The sequence below is a fragment of the Acinonyx jubatus genome, chromosome D3 (genome assembly GCF_027475565.1).
Source record: "Acinonyx jubatus isolate Ajub_Pintada_27869175 chromosome D3, VMU_Ajub_asm_v1.0, whole genome shotgun sequence".
NCBI lineage: Eukaryota > Metazoa > Chordata > Mammalia > Carnivora > Felidae > Acinonyx > Acinonyx jubatus.
The window spans coordinates 84,422,610-84,441,158 of NC_069392.1; the positions used below are offsets into that span (position 1 = coordinate 84,422,610).

The window sequence follows — 18,549 nt, forward strand, 5'->3', positions numbered from 1 at the left end:
AAAAAGAGAGAGAGAATCCCAGGCAGGCTCTGTGCTGATGCGGGGCTCAAACTCACGAACCGGGAGACCGTGACCTGAACCAGAACTAAAGAGTCAGACGCTTAACCAACTGAGCCACCCAGGCGCCCCTCTCATTTTATTTTTATTTTTTTTTTTAATTTTTTTTTCAACGTTTATTTATTTTTGGGACAGAGAGAGACAGAGCATGAACGGGGGAGGGGCAGAGAGAGAGGGAGACACAGAATCGGAAACAGGCTCCAGGCTCCGAGCCATCAGCCCAGAGCCTGACGCGGGGCTCGAACCCACGGACCGCGAGATCGTGACCTGGCTGAACTCGGACGCTTAACCGACTGCGCCACCCAGGCGCCCCGCCCCTCTCATTTTAAAGAGAAGGTAACAAAGGTCATGGTAGAGAAAACAGAGTCAGTATTTGAACCCAGAAACGTGATTCAGTTTCTGAACTGAAGAACCAAAGCCTGCTCCGCTCCCGAGCAGTAGCCATACACCCTCCAGCACCTCATGGCTGCTTCCCTGACCGCTCCCAACTGCTAATTCTGGAGCCCTTTACACGAAAGCGTCATCTCGCTTGCAGGGAAAACCAGCTGTGTGTGCTTGCCCTTCCTTTCTCCAAACACATACAACCAGTCGCCGCTGTCTTAAAATGCATTCAGTCTTCATGAAGAGAGTATGGGAATTGGAGCTGTAAGTCTGACCGTGACCCTCTGCGCCACAAGCCGTCCGGCTCCGTGGGCTTCTCGCAAACACACGCTGCTGCAACCTCTCTCTGCCCTCATCACCCCATCACCACGTCCATCCATGACCTGTGATCTCCACCCTCACCGGGCCACTCAAGGCCCCATGTGTTCGCCACTCACATACCCTCCTCCGTGTCTTTGTGTGGACTGTTCTGCCTGCTGGGATCCCTGAAACTTGTATTCACCCTGAAGACCTCCGGGAAGGCGATCTTCTGAAGCCTTCTCCAACTTGGCCGCAAAGGTCCAGTTTTCACCTTGTTGTTCTCCACTCCGGACGTCTCTGTGAGAAGTCACACGTCTTGCTGTCCCCCTAGATTGTGAGCATCTCTGGGGCAGGGAGGCTTCTTAGCATATTATATAGGAGGACACCGAGCCTTTCACCTTCCCACCCCAACTTCATTAAGAAGCTGGCAATGCCCCCTCCAGGCTGAGCCACTGTGGACCCATCAGACATAATGTGTGCCTGGTGGGGAGACTCATGAAGCCTTCCTCGCTTTACCTTATCTTTTGAATATGACTTTATGTGACCTGTCTGCTCATTAGTCAATTTAAGTAATTGTCAATCACAGTTTAAGACACAAACGTTATTGGACCCTCACACTCCAAACTTTATCGAGTGCTTTTTGGCATAATCTGCTTCCATGGTATTCCCTATTATTCCCTTATTACCCTAGAGACTCCTTTTCTCCAGGTTTTTTGTTTTCGTTTGGATGGGGTGGCATGTCTTTGTGAGTGTATGTGTGCATATGTGTAACTGAAAAACAAGATCCCATCTCTGTCTTTGTATAAACACGTAAGGGAAGACTGAGAACCCTCGGTTTTTATTACCCATTATGACCAATTATGTCAAACATCAGAAATTCCCCATAATAAATGGCCAGTTACTACTTACTAATTGGAGCATGAAGGTATATATAAAGCTGGAAAAATAAATGTTCAGAGGTTTTTGCAAGAGCACTGGAGATACAGCAAATCTGGTGCAAAATGTTTAGTCTAAGTAAGAACAATGAATTGTATTTTTCACTACAGGACAGAGACATACCAAAGGATAAAAGATAACTTCAGTGTCAAGAAGAAAGGCCTTACTAAACCCAGAGTAGGGTAAAAGGAACAATTCGTGCTGAAGTGCCCACTGTTTGATTCAACAGAATCTTAGAGTCCTCTCTCTACTAATCCAAGGAATAAAGCCAGGAAACAGACCCAGGCCATTTGGAGGCCATGTAGTGCTAAAACATGCCTGTGAGCAGAGCCTCCCATGGCCCACCCAAGTCCACCCCACACAGGTTTAAAGTGTGAAAGCAGCGTCCAACTGAGTGTCACCAAGGAGGAAATATGGTCATGAGAGAGCACAATAAAGCATCGTGTTGGAGAGAAGGGTCGGGCAATGGAAAACGAGGCTGGAGGAGGCAGGGCAGGTAAATCAGGGGAATGCGGTTTTGACTGATGAGAACCCCAGCCCAAGTCTCCTCTCAGCCAATTGCTACAAAGTGTCTCCCTTTGGGGCACCCGGGTGGCTCAGTTGGTTAAGCGTCTGACTCTTGGTTTCGGCTCAGGTCATGATCTCGTGCTTTCGTGAGTGTAAGCCCCACGCTGGGCTATGTGCTGGCAGCACAGAGCCTGCTTGGGATTCTCTCTCTCCCTCTCTCTCTCTGCCTCACTTATGCTATCTCTGCCTTTCTCAAAAGAAATAATTAACTTAAGAAAGAAGTGATTATCTTTTATGCCATCTTGCCCCATCAGCTCTGCCCTTCAAAAATTTGCTCTTTCCTAGTGAAGTCTCTCTCACACTCCGTATCTGGGAACTGACCAACAGAAATCTGTAACTGCACCCCCTCAAATCCGAGAGGCCTAAAAAATTAAGTAGATTGATGGAAAACGTGCAAGAAAGGGACAAGCTTGATAGAAGTGACACATCTGATTCAGGGTGGAAAGAGACTCATCAATAAAAACCAATGGAGTATTGTGCCATCAGACTAAAAACATGTATTTCTAGAGGGTAGATACACTATCATTTATAAAGGACGGCATACACAGAAATCATGTCTAAAGACACAACTGCTACAGATATTTCAGGTTTGTATAAGGTGGACACTAGCATCTTGGGTTGCTCTGGAGACCTTCTGGCAAATACTGTAAAATTAAGAGGGAAACATGTAAAATGGAGCAGACTGAAAAATTAAACCAGTGCACGCCTTGAATTTGTCTATACTCAATCGTGAATTCCCCCTCTAAAAAAGCTGTGGACCCGCTACATTTGGATTGCACGTACAACTGCTTCTTGAGTCCCCCAAGAAATAAAACTGTGTTGAAATTATTGCACTGTAGAATGGCATAGACACATACGGTATGCACTTTGAGGCACCTTTCATGAGCAAAATAACTAAAGGCAATTCTAACTAGAAAGCAATGTCAAAAAAAATCGTTGGAAATCTTGCATAATTACAAATGGAAACGATAATAAAATGCAAATATTCTGGTTAAAAAAATAAAAGATACAGTTGAAAAGGTAAAAATCCCAAAAGAAACCCCAAGACTTCTGAAAAACACCTTTTTGAAAGTCCAGGGAAAATATATGCTGCAGATCTAAAAGGCTAGGTGCTTAAAATAAAACCCTCATGGCTACGCTGGCAAAGTCAAAGGGCCAGGGTCGGATGAAGGTATCACCAAAAAAAAACCACAAAGGACCCTTCAGCTGGGGAGAGTGAGAAAGCCCAGAGGTACAAATAAGTAACTAGGCCAAAAGAGTATTTGAAAAACATCTTGCAAAGGACTCCAAAATAAATGCTGAAAAGTTTTTAAATACATCAAAGAGAGAAAGCGAGTGAGAGAAACTTACAGCATTTGGAAACAGCATCCACAACAAAAGTGTTTCAGAGAATGAAAAGAGCGAATGACAAGGACATCTAAGGAGTGATTTGGCTCTATCTTTAGGAAGGAAACTATAAGGGAATTTCCAAATGTTTCTATTAGAATAGACAGGCAACATGTGACTTTGAAGAAATGATGAATACTTAACCCGGACCTGGACAAAATTATCTCATGAGGAAGAGGAAGCTGTACCCAAGTTGCTGTGCAGGTAACCACAAGCCCACTTGTTTGACAAAATGTGCATCTGCTATTTACAAATGGCTGCTCTCCTTCAGGACAGGTATCTGTCCAATGGCACCTCCAAAAAGGGGGCCCTAGGTAGGTAAAGCAATGAAAGTCACTGAGACTCGCTCCTATCTAGAAAACGGGGGGCAGGTACCGATACAAGCACCTGGTGCGTCACCAGGTATAGACTAGGATGGGCAATGCAAAGAAAAAGAACTCACCTCCTAGAATATCCTAAGTAGATACATCTTGTGGCAAAGGAGAACGAATGGACATAACTTATTTAGGTGTTCAATACTTTTTCTTCACTTCCTAGTCACACACACCCCAGGGCCATCTTCCCTTCTCCAAAGTGGCTCCTTCCCATTCTCCCCACTCTTTAGAAACCAATGCCATTTTTAACTTGTCTTCCCTTACCCACTCATCCAGTCAGTTGCTGAATCTTGTCAATCCTACCTTCTCAGTATCTCTCAAACATGTGCCACCCGTCCCCAGTGCCCTATCCTAGTCCAATGACAGTTTGCTCCTGCTTGCTCTAGTAAAAGCACCTCCGCCCAACCTCCCTCCAGTCTTGCTCCATACCAACCGCTTTCCTTGTACAATCAGTCTGATCTTTCTCTCCTATCAAACCTGCCAATATCTTGCAGTCCCTGGAAGAACACCACTCAGTGTTTGGCCCCTGCTTGCCTCTCCACTTTCACCCGTTGTACCTTACCTTTCAGGATAACAGCCTCCCATTTTAGATACGCCATGCACTCTCTTTGCTCTGGACCCGTGCAGCATGCTATTCCTGAGGCAGAGGACATGCCTACCCTACTTCTGGGGCCAATTCCTGTTCCTCCTTTAGTGTCAGATGCCCTGCCTCCCTCTCCAAGTTGAACAATGAGGATGACAATGTTCATCCCAAGGGCTCTAATAGCCTCCTGTGGGCAAGTCTCCCCATCAGAGCATTTTTCATACTGTGATGTAATATCTACTTCTCTCCCCTACTAGTTTATATGAGAGACATGGGCAGGAGAAATATCATCTCACTCGCCAGTTCCTAATGGAGTGCCTGGCAAGTGGTAGCTGCTTAATAGGTGTTTGTGGAAATACTCCTCAAGTTTCACACTGAGTTGAGAATGTCCAGTGCCTTAAGGAAGGTGGAAAGGGAACTCAAGAGGACCACCACATCCTGAGTCCCTGCTATGTGCTAGGCACATACATCAGCCCTTGCATACATTACCCCATTCATTCTCAAGCCTGCCCCCGAGGGGCGTATTATTATCCCCACTCTATATATGAGTAAACTGAAGCTCAGACAATGAAGGGACTTTCCAAATGGTTCAAGACTAGTTAGAAGGGCAGAACCAGAACTCAAAGTTCTCTGTCAACAAAAACATCTTTTTTCTTACTGCCATGAAGACAAATTGATAGCAGGAATTTCTCTAAATAGAAAATTGTTAACAGTGAAATCTCCCATGAATTAAGCCTGTGACTAAAGTCACTATTTTATACATATTTATATAGATGTCAAATTTTTATTTTTGGCACAATATACATAACATAAAATTTATCATTTTAGCCATTTTTAAGCACACACCTCGGTAGTGTTAAGTCTGTGCATATCATTGCACAACCAATCTGCAGGACTCTTTTCATCTTGGGAAATAGAAATTCTATGTCCATCACACAACTCTCCATTCCCCAGCCCCAACTTCCTGACCACCACCCTTCTGCTTTCTGTTTCTATGAATCTGATGACTCTCGGTGCCTCATATAAAAGGAATCATACAGTATTTGTACTTCTGCGACTGGCTTATTTCACTTAGAATAATGTCCTCAAGGTTCATCCATGTTGTCGCATGTGTAGGACTTTTCATTCCTTTTTGAGGCTAGATCATAGTCCACTATGTTATGTACAACATTTTGTGGACCCATTCATCCCTTGGTGGAAACCTGGGTTGTTTCCACCTTCGGGCTCTTGTGAATTATGTTTCCATGAACATGGATGTGCTATACTCTGAATATTCGTAAATACTGGGCAAACGTATTCACAACAAAACCTTTCAAACCACATCCTGGGTGATGAAGTAACAAATGAGTGGGATCAATGACCAAGGTGTCCCAATAAGCTATGAACTATGAGGAAAAGTGGTAGCTACATTTCAATTAATGCCCCATGGGAAGAGTATATGTAGGGAAAAAGTCCTGCTATACTTATTTTTTAGAATGAAGTTACGTATAAATAATTAAACTATCTAGAGAAATAAACCTACACCCCCCCCAAATACTTCAAGCTATGCTTTACATGTGATGCGCTATACATCTGTTACTAGTCAGGAAAGCACTTTACACTTCCTGGAAGGTACTCATAAGGGGTTGTTCTGTTTCACCTAATTGTATCTGGAATTAGTTGCTTTCCAAGTACTAATTAGTGGTTAATGCTGATGATTTTTTATGAAAGTATCACTTCCCTCCCTTTATCCCTGTTCTTTTGCTCTCTTATGGCGCCAAGTCTCTTACAGCAGAGCACTTAATGCCCAATACCGTTGGGATCATGGGGAGGGTAATGGCATATGACCTGTCTTCAACTGAGGGTCTGGGGAGGGAGGGTGGTCAGTGGAGACACTGACATGGTAACCACCACGTGGAATACAAGAAAAACAACTTATCTCCACTTAAAAGGTAGCCACACACACTTCTGGGGGAGTAGAGAGGAGACACTGTTTCTCATTTTAGGCATGAGACAAGGTTTCTTTAGCTTATCCTTGAAGAATAAGCAGCGTATGGAGTGAGAGAGCACTTAATGGAAGAAAAGGCACAAGCAGAGACACCAGGTTCAGGAATATGGAAGATGCCGACGGAACTAAAACTTAACCCAGTTTGGCTGAAAGAAGAATACACAAAGGGACAAGTTTGGAATGTGTGCCAGGACCAGAGTTTAGACAGCCCTGAATAGCATTTTTAATCGGAGTAAGGAGTAGATGAGGGTTGCAAATGTGCAGGGTCCAGGAAGACAACAGAAACTCCTGAAGCCAGAAGGTATAACAGTAGGGAAGAGTGGGGATTGTGAGGAACTCGAGAATGCAGGAGCTGCAAAAAGGCAGCTGTGACTCAGCCTAGAAAATGCTGCTGCACAGAAAATTCAGGTCAATATTGATGGTCCATCCAGATGTTTATGAGTATTTTCAATTTCCAGAAAACCTCCTAGTCAGATGGGATGAGTCTCCGGGGCCACTAATTTGCAAACTCTGGTGTGGGCAGTGAGGCATCTTGGGGTCTAATAATGCCCCTTCCACCCCTCATTTCTCACGTACACATAAGGCCGTGTTACCAAGTCACCCTTATGTGCTAAGTGCTTTGCCTCCTTACACTCGCCATGGTTTGTCCCTCACTTTGTTTTATTTTTATGATTCTGTCTTAATATCACTCTGTACTCGACAGAGGTACTGTGAGGAGTAAATGAAAGAATCCATGTAAAGCCTTTAGAACCCTGCCCAGAGCTGCCAAGTAATGAGCATTCAATGATCACTGGTCATGTATGTGAAAGATCATTAGCCGACACTCTCCGTGCACACTCACGTACACCCACGACTTCACCATGTTTACATCTCCAACACAGTTGCTCTCTTGGGCTCTGGCTCAAAAACCCTCCTGTCTACTAGAGAGCCCCCTCGGATGTCACTCCAGACCTTTTTCTCACCTCATTCTCCCCCATTCAGTAAGTGACATCACTAGCCACCCAGGACCCCAAGTAAAAACTTGGTATCATTCTTGAATCCTTCTTCTACTTCATACGCAACTCCCAGTCTATAATGAAATCCTATCCAGTTCTCAACTCTCCTGCTCTACAGTCTGTCGTCTGAGCCAATTCCCAGAACCTGGAGCCTGAGAAGACTGACTCCCTCTGCATCTGGAGGTAGGAAGGAAGGAGGTCAGGCACCTCTTCACTGCACTCAAAGCACCAGACAACTGGAAGCACAGTTCTGCCAGGTCCAGAAGAGAGTCCAAAAAACTAGGGCAACAGATATTGTATTTCTAGGAAGATGATGGGCTGTGTTACTCAGATCAGACTTTCAGGTAAAAACACCTAGATGATGAATAATTTTTTTAAAAACATAGAGAGAGGTGAGAGATAATAGTACTTTATAATACTTTATAGTACTTAATAATACACTTATTTTGAAAGTTGAGTCACTGAGATGTGAGGAATGAGAGAAAAGAAAGTATAAAGGATGACTCATATTTTTGAGAAGTGGGATTATTGACTCAAATGAGAGGCAGATTTGGTGATCTTTCCAGATGGGAAAGAGTAGATTTATGTTTTAGAAATGTGGATACTTCCATTTCTAATGAAATATCAGGCTCCATTAACACTAAAATTCCCATTAAAAACAACTAAATATGTAGGATGAACTATTTGAAAAATACTACAAGCATCAAATATCTGACAACATAGGAATCAATAGGACAAACTTCAGTGAGAAATAAGAACCTGGAAGCAAGCCACTTTTGCCCTGGACACACTTTGTCAAGCTAAGCAAACTTGAACTCTGATATCGAGCCTCCCACAATACAGCACAGGGTCTACCTGAGGTGGGGAAGTGAAGAGAAGCCCCTCCTCCTGTTGAGATGTCTCAGGGAACAAATGAACTAGAAGTAAACCTGACCCGACCTGGACCTCGGGGAGAAGAAAACAAAGAAGGAAAATCCTTGAGTAGAGCTGTAAACAAAGTCATTTCCCATGTGGATCTGTAGTCTTAGTTCCTAGAGCATTCAAATTTAAAGCAATCCAGTATCCTTGGATGACCTGTGAAGACCCTGGCCTCTGGGGCCTCAACCTAGCCAGAGTCAAAGGAGTCACTGAAGGTGTTTGGTCTTGTCATGAGAAGGAATTCAAGGACAGATACACAGCACAGCGGATGAATCACACAAGCAGGAGAAGTTGAGTAAAGTGAAAAGTACACTCATGGGATATGAGAGCAGGTAAGCTCAGGAGAAGGAGCGAACTGCATGCCCAGGGCGTTGGGTTTCTATCTTTTGTTGACAGTTGTTAACTAGGGGGTGGAAAATTTAATCCTTGGGGTGAGAAGCAGAGTTCCTAGCTTGTTCTTCTGATTTGGTCAGGGATTTCCTGTCAGAGAACCCGCCATCTTGGGCCTATCTGGTTTGATCCAGCTTCTTGCAGTATGCTGCCAGGGTAGGTCTCTGACTTTCCTGATAGCTGACCATGACTTCCTCGTTGCTGACCTCCAGGTACCCTGTTAGAACCTAACTGCCTACTCTAACACCAGGACTCACCTCCTCTGTGAATGAAGACCCCTTCATTCTAGTTTCAGAGAACTCCCAGAAATGGTGTATAAAGAGCTATGAGCAGCACATAGTCAAAACAAACCAAGAGCATAAGAATGTAAAGGGATGAGATGGATAATAGGCAGCAGGAAAAAAAAATGGTAGAAATAGAGCCACTTCGATATTAGAATATCAGGCATAGATGATAGAAAAACTACGTGTGCCAATTCTGGAGGAGATGATAAGGGTGTGTATCGAAAAGAACAAATGAGTGTAGAAAGACTGCGAGAACCAGGAGTGGCTAATGAACAAAGTCCTAATAAACCAAGCAGGCAAGGGGAACAGGGCTCCAGCAATTTCTGAGCCAAAGTCCTGGCCACTGTAGTAGTTTTTAAATATAAATTCTGAATCTTTGGGAGGGGGTCAATGAGAATAATGAAAAATGCCTTGAAAGAACATATCCCCTCTCTGCTTCGTCCCCAATACCACTGCCTTAGTTGAATTCCTCTTCCTCTCTGGTCTGACCTATTACTACGGCCTCTGTATTTGTTTGCTCACAGACTGGGGGGCTTCAGCAACATACATCTGGAAGTCCAAGACCAAGATGTTGGCAAGGTTGATTCCGTGAGGCTGCCCTCCTTGCCTGCAGATGGCCCTTTTCTCCCTGTGTCTTCACATGCTCTTGCCTCTGGGTGTGTCTGTCTCCTAATCTTCTCTCCTTCCAAGGATACCAGTCACATTAGGTTGGGACCCATTCTAATGACCTCATTTTAATTCAGTTACCTCTTTGAAGACCCCATTTCCAAATATAGTCACATTCTGAGGCACTGAGAGTCTGGACTTCAACATATGAATCTGGGGGGACACAGCTCAGCCCATAACAGCCTCCCTACTAGTCTCTCCTCTCTTTTGCCTTGCTTCCAGTCCCCCCTTAGAATCCTCTGGAGTTCTCTTGCTAGATTGCAAACCATTCACCTAATGGCTCCCCATTACCTAAAGAATAAAGTCAAAACACCTTAAAATGGTGGCAGTAGTGACATCAAAATGCAACTAGGGGACTTTAGCTCTCACCCCAACCCCACTTCAAGGAAAATGCATCCTAAATAATAATGAGGTCTTGTTAGGCAAATATAATTCCAAGTCAGCCACAATCTGGAGCCCTTGCTGATCATACATCAAATTCTCTGTCTCTGCTATCTGCCCCTCCTAACTCACCACCTGGCTCCACTGCCCATTTCAACGAATTTACACACCCATTTTACTCAGCATCCTGCAGTTCCCTAGCACACCAGTCTCACTTTTTTTTGAGCCATTAGCATGGTTTCCCTCAAGCAAGAATGCCACCCTGCTAACAGCACAACCATTCATCAACCTAGAAGTTTCTCATCTTCCCTCATGAGTAAGCTCAAGCATCTTTTGCCCTCTGAAGCCTCCTGAAGGACCCCCTTTCCCTGTCAACTGCCATCTTCTAACACACACATACCAGCTCCACCACCATCCTGACATCACCAACACCTGTCCTATGCACCTGCCTTGTAGGAAGCATCACATGGCATTCTACATGAGCCTTGATTTCAGAGACTAGAACATCCCCCCTATGTCCCCTCAATCCCACACAGCCCATAGTGGACATTCAATAAATATCTATTGAATGAAAGAGACAGGCCATGGGAAGATGGAACTTGAGGCATGGGGGCGGGGGTGGTTGTGAAGATTTCATTGGTTGGCCATACACTGCTGGTGGTGCCCCTGCTTTATGTCAGGACTGCAGGATCCCTTTCTCTCTGTCTTGCCTATTTTCTAGTCTTTCCTTTTGCTTTTTTTCCTGCCTCTAAATCATCCCATATGCAGTTGCTAGAGTAATGGTTCCAAATCATGACTGCAATCATGACTGACATATGCCTTCCACTACTTGAAAACTTTACTAGCCACCAAGTGAAGTCCAAAACCTGAACTTTCCTTGCCCTAAGCCTGTGGCCAAAAGCATTTTTCGTATGCTCCAAATGCAAAGACCATTTTCATTATGTGATGATTTTTATGGCACATTATCCTTCTAGAATCATACCTGGATTTCCAGTCTGGTGCGGATGCTTTCATGGTACCCCCAAACTGGCAGTCATCTCTGCCACCTCTCAACTCCCTAAATATTGTTCTATGCCACTTAACAAGTTCCACATTGCACTGTGGAATTGTATATACATTATGTATATACATAATGTATATACATACGTCCCCTGTTAGATTATAAGTGTCTCGAAAACAAAGACCTTACTCATTTCTTCTCCTCATAGCATACAGTAAATCTCTATTTAATAGATTTAGAAAGGGTTTACACAATTTTTAAAATTACCATCATCAAATATTCATCCAATAACAGAGATTTTAATATCTCAAAGTGTCATATGAGCAACAAATTTTGCTTCAACTCTGCTATTTTCACTGAAAACGTAAGTCAGATTGGTATTAAGAATAAAAATTCAAAAACTGTATCAACTCAAACACAATGCCAGCGACTATAAATTTTTCCATCTCATTTAATGTTTATTCTTTTAGGAACCATTTCTAGGATTTAAGAAAAATAGAAGTAACATAGTATTTAACTGTTAAATAAATGTTCTTTATTTACTTATTTACATGAGCAACTGTGTTTCTTGTAATACCATAAAGAGATATTTTGAGACCTATGATGTCATAAGCCAATGGGACAGACATAATGGTCTCATCTGGGGCACACTCTAATGTCCCCAAGCTCTGTCTCAGAGATACTAGTTGAATTCCTTGGCTATTCTTCAGATTAAAAATGATATGCTTCCAATTGTAGCATCCAGTTTAAAAAGAAGTAAATGTACTCTATCCATTAGTGGAATGAATTAAGTGGATGACCTAAAACTTTCTGAAGGTTTGGGTTCTTTATATGCCAGGAAGGAAACTGTCCTATACACAAAGAATACACACACACACACACACACACACACACACACACACTCCTTCCCTAAACTATTCTGGAGATGTCAGTGTTGGTAGCATGCAGCATTTCATGTTGCCTGCCAAGAAAGGGGACAAACGTGTTCTTAAGAGCTGGTCTGCTGAAATGAGAACATTACGTTTCTTAAGTATTCTCCCAGCTAAGTGGTGCACATAAATGCTCACAGAACTCATGCCCAGACTTCATTCGTATTGGCCACAATCATCATCCAACTAAAATCAGCAGGTATGACGCATGTGAGCTATTTACAGCACTATTAAATGTGAATATTACATATCAGAGCTCCATCCTTAGAAAGCTTTTTGTAAGAATCTTCAATGGGACAGGGGCCTTTCTCTCTGGGCACATTGTGAAGAAGACTGCTTTTGAAAATGTGAGTTGGTTAAATAGCTGAAGTCAGGGGAAATTTTCTCACAGTGAGATTTATTGGAATGTGAATGATCTCTCATGGGAAGTGCCAAAAGCCCCATCAGCTGAGTTATTTAATTAAAACTATGGTGGGTAAGTGGAAGAGCTATTGCCTGGGGGAGTAATTTTGCACTGATCCCTGAAGGATCGACTTGACAGTCTTAAAATTCTTAATGGTTTCAAAACCTTAAACGTCTTCACAAATTTTCTCATAGGAAAGGAAAAGCCATCCTGCCTGCAACCTCCAATCCTATAAAACCAAACAAAAACAAAAACCTGCAACAGAGAGCATAGCTTGGAAACCCAGTGTTCTTTTCTCAATGCTCAAAAAAAAAACCCCAAAAAACAAAACAAACATAACAAAAAAAAACCTGGCACAGGTTAGCATTCGCTCACAGGGAAAGACAGAGGAACCCCCAAGCCTCTGCCTCAGCTCAGAGTTTTACTCTTCTTCCTCTTCCGGACCTCTTTTCTTTTTGTTTTGTTTTTAAATATCTAAAAATCCAACATTTTTATCTTACGAGATGCAAAAATATCATTTTCCTCTCAGTCGGTACGTACTGTGATCTGTCAACGGGCAAATTCCCGTAAGGTCTCTTGGAAGGTTCACTGACACAAACCCGCTAATCCTAGAGAAGTTTCGGGGAGAAAGTGCTGGAGAACAAGGCTTGATTTCTATGGCCTTCAAACTTCGATGAGAGGAATTTTAAGAAAGAATACAGAAGCTGAGATGGTTCAGGGCAGGGGACGAGTCTCGACCGACATGTGTGGGCTGAGAGTGTTCCAGTTACTTGGACAGCTCTTACTCACACATGAACCACAGTCCCCGCCCGACGCCGGCACCCACACCCACCGGCACCCACTCTGAAGAGGAAACGCGGTCCAGATACTGCAGTGGTACCGCCTTGGGTGCTGGGGAGCCAGCAGTGGTGGTAGACAGGGGAGAGCTGTCCAGATCGCTGGAAGTTAAAGAAGGGGAACCAGAGCCCTAAACAACCTCCACCTCCACTAATAAAGTCTTCGAGAGCCGCGGGGCAAAGTTGTTCCTAAACTTCAGCTGTAGCTCATTCCCTTCAGGCAGTTCAGCCAAATACCCGCCCCTGCCCTACGGTCATCTTGGAAATAAAAATATCTACCCAAAGAAGGGTGGAGTTGATGTCATAAACAGCTGCGAAGATCACAGCCAGTTTCACTCCCCTGCTCTGGATTGCCTGAGTACATTTTCCAGTACGCCTAAAGTAAAAGTTTTCTTCTGGATGTTGCTACAGAGGACACGTGTCAAAGACCGGGCATACAGGGGCACCCGGGTGGCTCAGCCGGTTGAGTGCCGACTCTTGATTTTTGGCTCAGGTCATGATCCCAGGGTCATGGGATCGAGCGCCGTGTCAGGCTCTGTGCTGAGCATGAAGCCTTGCTGGTGATTCTCTCTCCCTTCCCCCTTCTCTCTGCCCTTCTCCCTCACTCGTGTGCTCTCTCGCATGCTCTCACTCTCTCTCTAAGATAAAAATAAAATTAAAAGACTGGGCAGAGGAGGAGAGAGGCCTGTGCGTTGAGATGGACAAACAGAAGACAGTGTTCTCACAAACCCCAAATGTGCGCCTGGGCCTGTATCTTACACTTTTTCAGCCATTCAATTGCCAAATCTAATTGGTTATCAATCCAGCATTGTCTTGTTTTCAGGGTTTGGTTTTTCTTCCACCTTACCTTTCCCCCCACCCCTCTGTTTTTGATTTTTGATACAGAGCTTTTCCCCAGAAGCCCAAGTTGCATCGGATGGTGATATGTGCTCCCAAGCATGGTCTTCCCTGGCTTAACAAATGGAAAGAAAATCAACAAAAACAACGTCGGCATGGGTTCCGGTTAAGTATTCCACTTTCAGATTCCCATTAATTTCACCCTTGAGAAGTACAGCGACCATAACTTGCTTTTGCAAGTCTTAAAAATGTTCTTTATCATCTCTTTCTCTATGTTCTGTTTTATTTTATTTTATTTTATTTTATTTTATTTTATTTTATTTTATTTTATTAAGGAGGGAGATTTCTAAGCCTTTAAAATGTTTCTGTTTCATCAGTTGACTATTTCTTACAGGTACTATTGAATTTTTTTTTCTTTCCTAAGTGAAAAACTGCTGAAATGTAACAGTTTATAGAAACATTTTTTATTCCCTACGTGTGTGTGTGTGTGTGTGTGTGTGTGTACATGTATCCAAGAAAACTTCGATAATTTATTTCTGAGCTTGTAAGAATGGACCTTAAGAGAGACTTCATGTCTTAATTCTTTAAGGAGTAGATTTGAAACTTTTTTTTTTAATTTCTCTATCCCATTAAAAAAACAAAACAAAACCACCAGCTTCAAAGTGATAGACATGCATTTGATGGGCAAAGCTCTCTGGGAGAATTCACAGTCCACTCTAGGACAAAACATGCTGGCAAGCACTGGTGACCCTTGTCACAGGAGAGCAAGAAGGCCTCTCCTCCCGTGGCCTGCTCAGCCCTGTCTGGAACCTTCTTTGACAAGCAAAAGTAACCTTCAGACCAAGCCTTCCCTCTACCACTCTGCACCTGTCACTACTAAACAAGGTAGTGCTGCTTTCATACATTTTCTTCCTGCCTCCTGAATTTGGGATTGATAAAACCAAAGCTGAAATCCAAGTGTGCAAATATCTTAGGATAGGCTATAAAATATAATTGCATCATATATGTAGGTTCCTAAGCCTTTCGAAGCATTAAGTCAACATGTGGAAATAAACCAAGCCACAAATTGTAAATCAGAATAAGCTGTGCTAATCATTGATCAGAGTCGATCATGTTGGCTCAATTTGAAAGGTTTGGCTGTTACTGTTATTGTTGCTGGTATTGCTGTTAGAGTCTTTTTCAGAAAATGAAAACTACCTTGCAAAGTAGTCAAAGTAGAGCCAAAGATATCTATTTTGTAGATAATATTTAAAACAGTTTTCCTGAAATGTTATTCCTCCTACCTCCATGTTCAAATATTCTAACTTAACTCCTTCAAGGTTAACTTCAGAAGCTCCCTTTTCAGGGACTCTATCCTGAATTTCCTGGCAAAAAAGTAAATTCTATCTTCTGAACTACGTTGGCACTCACTCTTTCATTTGCCAAACATAGCTTTTATCTCCCCTAGTACTCTGCATACTACTTAGAGCTAAGTTCCATGTCTTTCTAGCTTCTAAACCACAGACATTAACATGAGTATGGTAGGTTCTCAATAAAGACTTGATGTGTGAGCTAAAGAATAAATAAACTCAGTCCCACAAGTCAGCACACACATTCACACAAGCCAAGTCTGGGACACTTCCCGTTTCCAGCTGTAAATAAAATTAAATCCTGACATCACCCCAACGTTAGAAAACAGACAAGTAGCCAGAGGAAAGATATATTGATGATGATTCTGGGTCGGCCTAAGGCCAATCGGAATAGAGGCTGGCACAGTCTTTAGAATCCCTCACATTAGGAATTTCTTGGTACTGCCATGGGTTCTGGGGTCCCCAGTATTAAAAGAGCCCCTTTTCCCCTCTAGCGCTGCTAGCCGAAACATTATGTGAGAATGCAAGACAAGTGTGGCTGTTCTGTCCGCTTCGAGGTCCTGAGTGGACACCTGGCCTTGAAGGGAGCAGAGACAGAGCCTTTGAAGACAGCGTGGGCGACACACAGGGAGTCTCCATAGCCCAGGAAAAAATGTAACCCTTAAAAGGAGAGAGTAAGGCACATCACTGTGCCCAAGTTGAGATAGGGGCTGGAGCGTGGGAAGTCAGAGCGAAAACCAGGGGATACAGCCAACACTAAGCACTAGAAAATGAACCCCGCCTATAAATGCGAACGAAGGCAGTTAAACCTGTGCTGTGCTTGCACAATAATGCACCTACCTGGCATCTCCCTTCTCCCTGCCCCTCCTTTCCTTCCTCTCCCCATGGCCGCTCTATTCTTAGCATGAATGCTTCCCCTCACTTCAACGTAGTCAGCCCTGAAAGCCATGGCAACCATTAGCACTTGCTTCAGTCACCGTCTTCTTCACATGTGCCGGCTAAGCATCCAAATGACTCCAAAATTGGTATTTTCAATCCGAAGCTTCCTTCTGGTTTGCCATTCCATGATTTCAACTGTTAGCTGGTCACAGCCTACTTTACAACTCTGTGCATCTGAAACCAGACCTTTTCCCCCTCTTCCAAGCAAAGTCGGTCTCCTAATTCCCCATCTTTTTAAAGAAATGATTATTTTTCAGTCCCTCAATCATAAAAATTTGGAAACATTGTTTTCCCTCTTCCTGACCTCCATACCAAATCAGAATGAGGATCTCCTCCGTAACTTAATTATCTTTGAACTGTTCAAAAATTGCAGTCGCATCCTTTTCTACTGTTTATATTAGAAATTCAATAGATATAAAGAAATTTCCAAAAAAATTTTTGAGAGAAGTGCGAAATAAAACACCTGTGTAAGAAAAACCTCTTAACTCTGAATTTTGAAGACCTGTGTGGCCCTTACCAGTTCTGCCCCTTGCTGTCCATGTTTTTGAGTTCTGCTTTTCCTTACAGCACTACCATGCATGTTTATATCCGTAAGTAACATTTTGTTCATTTTTGCATGTTTCTAAACTTTACAGGAAAGAAATTGTATCTTATGTAACTTGCTGTTACTTGCTTGTTTTTTCAACAAGATATTCCCAAGATTCATCTCCGTTGGTGAGTTTAGTATAGTGATCATGCACTTTTTTTGCTATTACAATCACTGCCACTACAAACATTGCAGGCATCTCTCCTGTATGTGGGCAATCCCTAGGACATCTAACAGAGTGAAACTATCAGATCATAGGACATGGGATTCTTTAGCTAATGCTGTATCATTTTCTGAAGTAGATGTGATAGTAAATTTCATGCGTTAATTTGTAGGGTGTTTTGGGATGAGATTAACGTTTAAATTGGTGAACTCTGAGTAAACAGATTCCCTTTTATAATGTGGGTGGGCATCATCCAATCAGTTGAAGGCCTGAATAGAACATAAAGACTCACTTCCCCAGGTAAGAGGGAAATCTCCAGCAGACTGCCTTCTGACTTCATCCATACCATTCTCTCTCCTGGTGCCCCAGCCTGCTGGCCCACCCTGAGGACTCCGTCTTGCCAGTCTCCATAATCACAGCAGCCAATTCCACGTCAAAAAATCTCTATCTACATACGCATCCTGTCGGTTCTGTTTCTCAGGAGAACCTGAATATTACCAACACTCATAATACAATAGATATACTAATCTACACTCCTATGGGCAATGGATAAGTGTTCCAATCAGTAGAATACTACTTGTTCACCTGACCTTACACTCCTCCCCTCCTAGAAGCTACAACTAACTTAATCTTGCAGGTGGTGAAAAAAAAAAGAACTGGTTTATTATGTGTCTCCCTGTGAAAAATGTTCAGTAGCTTCCCATGGTCTACATTACAGAATGAAGTTCAGACTCCATTAGGCACAGCAAGACCTGGGCTGACCAAACTTCCTGGGCTCTGCCTGACATTCTGCTGCTCCAGGGGCTTCAAGTCTCTTTTTCAACTTAGAACCTATGGGACAAAACCTTACTTGGGACCCCAGCGCATCACACGCTGAGCCCCTTTGCTGGTGCGGGCATCCCTGTTTCTTCCTCTAGCAGTGAGGGGTGGCCAGCCCAGGGCGGGAGCCACCTCCCGCTGGGGCTCTGTACTTGGTCAAACAGGTGCCTGCCTTCTTCCTACCTGGGTGTTCAACTCCCCTGGCGCCATCTCCGTGCTGTCAGTACTCCTAAGATACCCCCCTCTCCATTTTTCCTCCTTCCCTCACCCGTCTCTCTCTCTTACAAAAAATCCTTCCAAGTCGTCAGGGCCCGGCACCTGATTCTTGAGCCTCCTCATCACCCTGCTGGACTCAAGCTCCTTTTCATCTCATTCCTGGCACCTCACAGACATCAGCTGCTTCCACCTGATGCTCAGCAACCTCGAGGTGGTGAGTGACCCGGAGCCACACTTTCTCCGGCTGCATGACGGGAACACACGACC

General features: G+C 43.5%; 1 protein-coding gene across 7 annotated transcripts in view; it reads right to left on the reverse strand.

Annotated features, from left to right (window-relative positions):
* Positions 1 to 18,549, reverse strand: part of CD226 (CD226 molecule) — a 110,248-nt gene that overhangs the window by 49,283 nt on the left and 42,416 nt on the right. The window lies entirely within an intron of this gene.